At 41.3% G+C, this 5,842-nt stretch overlaps 2 non-coding genes across 2 annotated transcripts; one reads left to right on the top strand and one right to left on the bottom strand.

Moving 5' to 3' along the window:
- Positions 1–4,082: 4,082 nt before the first annotated feature.
- On the bottom strand, positions 4,083–4,156 carry Trnai-aau. The gene has a single exon. It is a non-coding gene; the product is annotated as a tRNA-Ile (tRNA).
- Positions 4,157–4,838: 682 nt separating this feature from the next.
- On the top strand, positions 4,839–4,912 carry Trnat-agu. The gene has a single exon. It is a non-coding gene; the product is annotated as a tRNA-Thr (tRNA).
- The last annotated feature ends 930 nt before the right edge of the window (positions 4,913–5,842 follow it).

Genomic DNA, 5,842 nt, shown 5'->3' with positions numbered 1-5,842 from the left:
AAAAAAATCAATATTATAAAGATACAGAAATTTAGTTCTATGATTAGAACTAGCCGGGGTTGGGGATTTAGCTCAGTGGTAGAGCACTTGCCTAGCAAGCACAAGGCCCTGGGTTCGGTCCCCAGCTCCAAAAAAAAAGGAAAAAAAAAAAAAAAAAAAAAAGAACTAGCCACTAGAAGAAGTGGGGAATGAAAGGTAAAAGTTTTAAAGTTGCCCCTCTAGACACAAAGTTTAGAGCAGAAGAAAGAAACCGGTTAGGCCCTGGGATTGTATGTTCCAGGAAGCTTCTCCTAGGACCATAGAATGGGTAATTACATCAGCCGGTTCGACAGCTTTCTCCCAAGAACTAGCTGACCATGAAGTTAGATTAGAATCTTAGCGAACAATCTTGAGAAGCAGGAAGCAGCTTCTCCCAGGAGCTAGAAGACCATAAAGTTGAACAATCTTGAGAAACAGGGAGTTTCTCCTTGTGATTTTTCACTGGTATTCTTCACACTTTTCCAATAATGCCATCCCTGCCCCCTTGGGTTGTGGTTTCTCCCTTTAAATACCCTTTCTCCCAGCCTTTCGGGGTCGAACTCTACTGCCCCTGCGTGGGATATGAGTCTCGACCCCAGAGCACTGGTTCCTATCGATAAACCTCATGTGATTACAAGGATGGTCTTGTGTGAGTTCTTGAGGGGTCGTGTCACCCCAAGACTTGAGTGAGGGTCTCCCCACTCCGGGGGTCTTTCACAGCTAGCATACATTTTCCTCCACTATCCCTGGCTTAACACCTTGTAAACTCTATATTTCATTCTGCTTCCCTGTTACCTTTTGGAACCAACACACACACACACACACACACACACACACACACACACACACACACACACACACATCCACATTCCCTTTCTATGTTGCTGGATGGTTTCTCTCCTGCAGCTCTTAAATTTGATCCTTCTCCCTCAAGTCATGGTGATTCCTCTTCCCTCCCCCGCTCCTCAGTCTCTTGCCCAAGCAATTTAAAACTCCGCTCCAAGCAATTTAAAAGTCTGCTCCATCTCCCTGCTGTCTGGCAATTCTTTATTATCAATCGAAGCCAGCTGGTGACAGGGACCCTCAGGTCTGGAAGCTCAGCTTTTTGGGAGACAAAGCATTAGAACCAGTTCCTAATATTCTGTGACTCTAGAAAACTCTGAGTAATACACAGGCCTATCATGTAATCCTCCATCTCAGGGAATTTAACCCTGAGACTCAAGTTTGCTTTTGTTGCTGTGATAAAACACCACAACCAAAAACAACTTGAGGGAGGAAACGAGCTTGTTCTCACCTTATAGGTTATACATAGGTCATGCTTGCAGGATGACGGCCCTGGAATTCAAAGTAGGAACTTGCTGGCAGGACCTAGAGCAAAGACCATAGAGGCATGCTGCTTTCTGGCTTGCTTCAATTCTTTGTGCTCAGCCAGCTTTCTTATACAGTCTAGAGCCACCTGTCCAAGATGGCGTTGCCCACAGTGAACTTGGCCCTCCCACATCATAAACCAATCTAAAGTCCCTACAGACCAATCTAATGGAAGCAATTCCTCAACTGAGGTTCCCTTTGTTTCAAGTGATTACAGTTAGTGTCAAGTTGACAAGAACTAACCAGTACAAGATTGGAACTGTCAAGCTGTTTCCCTGCTGCGTGAATACAAATGACCATGACTGACAGCTCAATTGTATATATAATTTCAGTGCAGTCAAGTATTACTTTATGGACGTATTTACATTTCTTCTCTGGATTTTACTTCGTACACAAATAAAATATACTGAGGACTTCAACCTTTTTTATTTTTATGTATATGGGTGTTTTGCCTGCATGTGTGTCTAGTGCCCTTCATACAGCAAAAACATATGGACTCTACCTATTATACATCAGCACTAAAGATCTAACACTTAAAACATGAGAATGACCCAAAGCTTCACTTCTCAAGAAATAAATTATTACCTTACTGGTATGAAGATGAAAGCAAAAATAAGAGGAAGGGATGATGCTCGAGATGATGCTCGAGGTTTGGAGCTATCAGGCAGGAGAGCATTCTAAAGCAATAATGAACAAACATACTGATGTCCAGGTCTAGTGGACAAGAAGACAGTCAAGTGCCAATAATGAGTACAGATAAAGAGGCAGTAAATGAAGTAGAAATTTCAGCTTAAGAGAGACTGAGGTATGGGATCTCATAAAACTGCAAAGCTTCTGTAAGGCAAAGGACACTGTGGTTAGGACAAAACGGCAACCAACAGATTGGGAAAAGATCTTTACCAATCCTACAACAGATAGAGGCCTTATATCCAAAATATACAAAGAACTCAAGAAGTTAGACCACAGGGAGACAAATAACCCTATTAAAAAATGGGGTTCAGAGCTAAACAAAGAATTCACAGCTGAGGAATGCCGAATGGCTGAGAAACACCTTAAGAAATGTTCAACATCTTTAGTCATAAGGGAAATGCAAATCAAAACAACCCTGAGATTTCACCTCACACCAGTGAGAATGGCTAAGACCAAAAACTCAGGTGACAGCAGATGCTGGCGAGGATGCAGAGAAAGAGGAACACTCCTCCATTGTTGGTGGGATTGCAGACTGTTACAACCATTCTGGAAATCAGTCTGGAGGTTCCTCAGAAAATTGGACATTGAACTGCCTGAGGAACCAGCTATACCTCTCTTGGGCATATACCCAAAAGATGCCTCAACATATAAAAAAGACACATGCTCCACTATGTTCATCGCAGCCTTATGTATAATATCCAGAAGCTGAAAAGAACCCAGATGCCCTTCAACAGAGGAATGGATACAGAAAATGTGGTACATCTACACAATGGAATATTACTCAGCTATCAAAAACAATGACTTTGTGAAATTCATAGGCAAATGGTTGGAACTGGAAAATATCATCCTGAGTGAGGTAACCCAATCACAGAAAAACACACATGGTATGCCACATTGATAAGTGGCTATTAGCCCAAATGCTTGAATTACCCTAGATGCATAGAACAAATGAAACTCCAGACGGATGATCAAAATGTGAATGCTTCACTCCTTCTTTAAAAGGGGAACAAGAATACCCTTGGCAGGGAATAGAGAGGCAAAGATTAAAACAGACACAGAAGGAACACCCATTCAGAGCCTGCCCCACATGTGGCCCATACATATACAGCCACCCAATTAGACAAGATGGATGAAGCAAAGAAGTGCAGGCCGATAGGAGCCGGATGTAGATCTCTCCCGAGAGACACAGCCAGAATACAGCAAATACAGAGGCGAATGCCAGCAGCAAACCACTGAACTGAGAATAGGACCCCCGTTGAAGGAATCAGAGAAAGAACTGGAAGAGCTTGAAGGGGCTTGAGACCCCTTATGAACAACAATGCCAAGCAACCAGAGCTTCCAGGACTAAGCCACTACCTAAAGACTATACATGGACTGACCCTGGACTCTGACCTCATAGGTAGCAAATGAATATCCTAGTAAGAGCACCAGTGGAAGGGGAAGCCCTGGGTCATGCTAAGACTGAACCATCAATGAACTAGATTGTTGGGGGGAGGGCGGCCATGGGGGGAGGATGGGGAAGGGAACGCCCATAAAGAAGGGGAGGGGGAGGGAATGGGGGGGATATTTGCCCCGAGGCCGGGAAAGGGAATGGCACTCGAAATGTAAATGGGAAATACACGGGTTGATAAAGAAGGGGAAAAAAGAAAGAAGAAAAAGAAAGAAAGAAAGAAAGAAAGAAAGAAAGAAAGAAAGAAAGAAAGAAAGAAAGAAAGAAAGAAAGAAAGAAAGAGAGAAAGAAAAAAAGAAAGACTTAACAAATGCAAAAAAAAAAAGAAAGAAAGAAAAGAAAAGAAAAAAGAGAGAGAGACTGAGGTGATCAGAAAGGCATGGCAGTTGCCTAGCATATATAAGGACCATATTTGATAATCAGTACAAAAGTGGTGAGTGAACAAGTGTCACTTATCCAAGGTACAGATAACAAAGCATTGGTGGGATGAACTATGCTTTATTTTAGAGAGAATAGATCTGTCCAAGCCAGGGGTTGTAAAATTTGAATACCTTATTGGCCCGTACGGGGTTCGAACCCGCGACCTTGGCGTTATTAGCACCACGCTCTAACCAGCTGAGCTAACCGGCCACACGATATGAGGTTGCTTTCCTCACTTCTTACAAAAGATTTCAAGCAGGCATTTTTCTTTTCCTTTCTTTTCTTTCCTCTTCTTTTCTTTTTCTCTTTTCTTTTCTCTTCTCTTTTTCTTTTATTGGATATTTTTTAAATTTACATCTCAAATATTATCTCCTTTCCCGTTTTTCCCCTCCAGGAAGCCTGCCCATTCCCCACTCTCCCCTTCTTTTCTTTCCTTCTTTCTCCTTTGACCTTTCTTTTTTAGAGTAAGAAATCGCATTGATTTATCTTGTTTGGGATTCTGCCTCAAGGAGCGCTATGTCATCCGAAGAAATATTTGGGGTTTGTTTTATTTTCCCTTAAACCAGGTGAACCGCGCCCAGGAAAGGGCTTTCTTCGCTCCTCCTGGGACGCCCACGTAATCTACACTGCCGCAGGTGCGGCTCCTGTATATTGCGATGCACCCATCGCAGACAAGATTCTTTTCTCTGGCTTTAGCAAAAGTCTTTGCCAACGGAAAGTCGCTCCTTCAATCCAGCTACGATATGCAGCCATTTTAAGAGAAAGTTCTTCTTTGGCTGTGATTGGTATTTCTGATCTTTTTCGTTTCTAAACTAATTTCCAGGATGGCTGAGCCGTACAAACATGTTAGATCGTATTCAAATAATGTATAACTACACTACCCTTCAGTTCTGGCTCCGTGGCTTAGCTGGTTAAAGCGCCTGTCTAGTAAACAGGAGATCCTGGGTTCAAATCCCAGCGGGGCCTTTTTTTACTCTTTTACTTGTTTCTACTCAATCCCACCAGTTATTCGCACTAATTAAATGGGAGCGTTTTTTATTCACATCTTATGAGTTGGAACATATCCCGCCTATTAAACTTTGCTGAGAAACGGAACAGACTTGAGTTGGAATATGTAGATAGGAAATGAAGTAATTTGACAAAAACTTTCCAGTAACTTATATAAAACACTACAGAACTTTGGTTTTGAGATCATGAGATTAGAGATGCAGACGGTCTAGACTAGTGTGCTCCTTTGCACACTGTGTGTAGACACTGAAAAGAAGCGATAATAATTTATGAACTTTAAACATGTTAGGAATGACGGTGCACATTTGCAATGCTTTGAGTTTGGGATGAGGCAGAGGCTAGACAACTCTGATGAATAGTGAGATACTATTTTTTAAAAGATGATTAGTAACAAAACATACATAATCTAGACTGACCACAGGTAATTGAAAAAACATTATCCTACGACTTGATGTCTTTGAGTTTTTTCTAGCAGATTTTTCATAGAATAACTGCAAAAGACATCGAACTCCAAAAAATTATTCATTCATGTTTTGTTTTCTATTTCTTTTCCTACTTTTGATATTCTAAAATGTATTTTCGGATTGTGCTAGACTCTGTAAAAGTCCAACCTCCCTTCTTCAATAAAGTTCACAGAATTCTACAGAGAACTAGATTTTATGAAGTTTAGAAGGTTTTTTTTTTTTTTTTTTTTGGTTGGTTGGTTTTTTTTTTGGTGGTTTTTTTTTTGTTTGTTTGTTTTGTTTTTTTGTTTTTTGGGGTTTTTTTGTTGTTGTTTTGGTTTGGTTTGGTTTGGTTTATTTGTCTTCTCTCTCTGAGACTTATGTTATAGCTGAGGCTAGCCTCTGGAGCCCAGGCTGACTCTGCATTTGTTAGAGTTCTCCTACC

Source organism: Rattus rattus, chromosome 14 (genome assembly GCF_011064425.1).
Source record: "Rattus rattus isolate New Zealand chromosome 14, Rrattus_CSIRO_v1, whole genome shotgun sequence".
In the NCBI taxonomy this organism is placed as follows: Eukaryota; Metazoa; Chordata; class Mammalia; order Rodentia; family Muridae; genus Rattus; species Rattus rattus.
The sequence above is the reverse complement of the archived record's forward strand: the minus strand, read 5'-3'. Positions and strand labels throughout refer to the sequence as shown.